The sequence below is a fragment of the Capsicum annuum genome, chromosome 4 (genome assembly GCF_002878395.1).
Source record: "Capsicum annuum cultivar UCD-10X-F1 chromosome 4, UCD10Xv1.1, whole genome shotgun sequence".
Lineage (NCBI taxonomy): Eukaryota > Viridiplantae > Streptophyta > Magnoliopsida > Solanales > Solanaceae > Capsicum > Capsicum annuum.
In genome coordinates this window covers 23,710,473-23,714,724 of record NC_061114.1, presented here as the reverse complement: position 1 = coordinate 23,714,724, position 4,252 = coordinate 23,710,473, and positions in this window count along the sequence as shown.

Sequence of the window (4,252 nt, the reverse complement as noted above, 5' to 3'; positions counted from 1 at the left end):
CATAGAATTTTTACCAGGGAAACTTCTTTATTCCTCAACATAAGAGTCTGGCGGTCAAGGATTTCAACTGGAATTTCTTCGAATGAGAGACTATCTTTCACATTGATGCTTTCCAAAGGACCACAGAAGTTGAATCACCAATGCCTATCTTTAGAAGGAAACATGAAACACTAGATGCACTGATGCCAAATCTGTAGGCAACGCTAATTCATAATATAACTTCCCATGATGGCTTAAAATATTATATGGGCCAACATAATGAGGTCTTAGTTTCCCATTCTTGCCAAATCTTTTCACCCCTTTCATAGGCAAATTTTTTAAATAAACCAAGTCACAAACATCAAACTTAAGATATCTTTTCCTCACATCTGCATAAGATTTTTGCTGACTTTAGTCTATTTTTAGCCTCTCTCAAATCAATTTAACCTTCTTCATAGCATCACACACTGAATTTGGCCCTATCAAAGCATCTTTACCTACTTCAAACTGACCAATATGAGATCTACATCTCCTTCCATAGAGAGCCTCAAACGAAGCCATCTAAATACTGGAGTGATAGTTGTTGTTGTAGGCAAATTCAATCAAAGGTAAGTGGTTATCCAAACTACCCTTAAAGTTAATAACACAGGCCCTCAACATGTTCTCTAAAGTCTGAATGGTCCGGTATACTTGACTATCTGCCTAAGGATGAAAATCTATACTAAGATGAATTTAGGTACCAAGACCCTTCTGGAAAACCTTTCAAAAGTGAGAGGTAAACTGAGTACCTCTATTTGATAGTCAACGGAACCCCATGCAACTTTACCAACTCCCTAAGATAGAGTCTAGAATCATCATCAATTGAATATGAAGTATGAACTGGAAAGAAATGAGTTGACTTAGCCATTCTATCTATAATGACCCATCTCGAATTATGCTAACGATACGTACGAGGCAACTCTATAACAAAATCTATGTTCACCACCTCCCACTTCCAAGTGGGGATGTTAAACTCTTAAAGTGTGCCACTGGGCCTTTAGTGCTCAACCTTAACCTACTGACAATTTGAATACTTAGCCACAAACTCTGCAATATCTTTCTTCATACCACTCCACCAGTAGATCTCTCATAAATCACGATATATCTTGGTGTCCTTTGGGTTAATAAAATATTGTGCACCATACATTTTTGCTATATACACTGCCTTAAACTATCAACACATGGAACACACAATCTACCCTGAAAATGAAAAACACCATCTCCCCCTTGTGAGAACACCTTCATTTCTAATCCGTGACTGCCTCCTTTAACTTGACTAAACTAGGATCCCTATTTTTCTTTTCTTTTACTTTGGAAACAAACATACGAACCATTCTAAACCCATACACTACCTTTGACTGAATCAACCAACCGAACTCTTAATCTAGAAAGCCAATGAACCTCACTGACTAACTCTTTTTTATCGTCCTTAACATATACAACACTACACATAGACAATCTACTAAGGGAATCTGCCACTACGTTGTCCTTGCCCGGATGATACAACACACTCATATCATAATCTTTTAACTATTCAAGCCATCTTCTTTGACAAAGATTTAGATCTTTATATTTGAACACATACTATAAACTTTTATGATCCATGAACCTATCAACATGAACCTCATAAAAGTAGTATCTCTAAATCTTTAAGGCAAAGACAACTGCTGCCAACTCAAGATCATGGGTTGTATAGTTCTTCTCATAATTGTCTTACCTTTCTATATTAATATACAACCAATACCAACTCTAGAAGCATCACAATACACTACGAACCCATCTATGCCATTTGGCAAAGTCAAGACTGGAGAAGAAGTGAGACGAGTCTTCAACCCTCAAAAACTCTTCTCACAAGAATCTGACCACTGAAATTTGACTTTCTTCCAGGTTAGTCTAGACATTAGAGAAGTAATAAAAGAAAACCTTTCATCAAACCATCTATAATATCCAGATAAACCAAAGAAACTTCTAATATCTAATGGAGAGATAAGTCTAGGCCTATTTCTCACTACTTTAATCTTTTGAGGATCAACTCAAATATCATCACCAGAAATGATGTGACCAAGGAAGGCTACTGACCTTAACCAAAATTCGCATGTACAGAACTTAGCGAACAACTAATGATCTCTAAGGGTCTGCAACACAACCCTCAAATGGCTTACATAGTCATTCTCATTATGGGAATAAACAAGGATATCATCAATAAAGACTATGACAAACATGTCTAAGTATTGCTTAAACACCCTATTCATCAAGTATATAAAAGTTGTAGGGGCATTCCCTAGTCCAAAGGACATAACTAGGAATTTGAAGTGACAATATTAAGTTCTGAAGGTTGTCATCAAAATGTTGTATTATTTGACTCTAAGCTGATGATAGTCCAATCTGAGGCCTATCTTAGAGAAATAACTTGCACCCTAAAGTTGGTCGAACAAGTCATCAATCATGGGGAGAGGATATTTATTATTGATTATGACTTTGTTCAACTGACGATCATCGATGCACATTCTGAGAAACCGTATTTTTTGCACACAAATAGAACTAGAGCACCCTATGGAGAAACACTAGGCCTGATGAAATCCTTATCTAAGAGATCTTTCAATTTTTCTTTCAACTCCTTAAGCTCAGCTAAAGACATTCTGTAAGGTGGAATAGAGACAGGCTGGGTATTTGGAAGGACATCTATTCCGAAGTGAATTTTCCTTTCAAGAGAAATCCCCAAAAGATCTTCAAGAAACATATCTAGAAATATATTTACTACAGGAACTAACTCAAGACTTGGGGTTTCAGAATTTGAGTCCTTGACTTGGACTTAATGGAAAATACACCCCTTGGACATTATCTTTTGTACCTTAAGATATGAAACAACATGGCCCTTAAGCACTGAAGTACTACCCCTCCATTCAATAACTGGTTTATTAGGAAACTTAAACTAGAAAATTCAATTTCTACAATATACTGAGGAATAGCACGAGTGGAGCCAATCCATACCTTGAATGACATCAAAATCAGTCATCTCTAACTTTACAAGGTCAACTAAAGTAACTTTCTGAGACAATGTGATCGGGCGATTTTTGTATACCCATCTGGTTACAATAGACTTACCTACTAGGTAGATATTGAGAAAGGCTCTACTAATGTTTTGGGACCGATACCAAATTCTATAACTATATAAGGATTCATATAGAAAAGTGAAGCTCTGGGGTCTAACAATGCATAAACATGAAGATGGAAGACTTGTAACATACCCTTAATCACATCAGGAGAACTTTCTTAATCATGCCGAGTCTGGAGAGCATACAGTCTATTCTGGTGCTGCCTACTGGTGGCATTAGAAGTGGTACCCTTCTTAGTCAGGCGACCTATTAGAGCTGATAAAAGGTTGAATTAACCCTGCTGGTCAACATTTTTACCCTTCTAGGCAACTATTGTGCAATCCCTGATCCTGTGGACTGGTATGCCACATCCAAAACACACATCACTACCTTCTTTTTATTCACTTTGATTATTTCCACCACTCTTCCTACAGAGCTAATTAGTACGACCAATGTTCACACTACACAGGGAATTAGAGCCTGGTGTTTTATCTCAGCTGACCTACCTGAATATTGGCACTGTCTTACTAGCTGAAGATGGAGATGGGGATGAAAACTTTTGGCAGATCTAAGAATAGTTACCACCTTCTAAATTTGACTGTGAGAAATTGAAGCTACCTGTTCTTACCCTCTTATTATCTCTTTTTTTCCCCTTAAGTTTCTCTCCTTCAATCTGTTGAGCATGAACCATAAGTCTAGAAAGGTCCATCTCCTTAATCAACATGGCAGTCCTAAACTCCTTGGCCATACTATCAGATACACCAGATATGAACTTACTCATCCTGGACCTAGAGTCAGCCACCATAGTATGAGCATACCTTGCCAACTGAGTAAACTTAAGCGGGTACTCCTTCAATGTCATGCTACCCTTCTTCAAGTTTATACACTCCTGAATCTTAGATTTTCTCAACTCCAATGGGAAGAACTTATCTAAAAAAGCTGTGGAAAACTTCTCCCACTCAATAGGTCCTGCATCAACACCTATGTCTTCCTTCCACTACTTAAACTAAGTGTGGGCTACTCCATGCAATTGATACGCAACTAAGTCTGCACTCGTACTCGAACTGACACCCATGGTGTCTGTCACCTTTTTCATAGTGTAACACCCTGAAAAATGGGTCCTAGAGCATCACACAGTG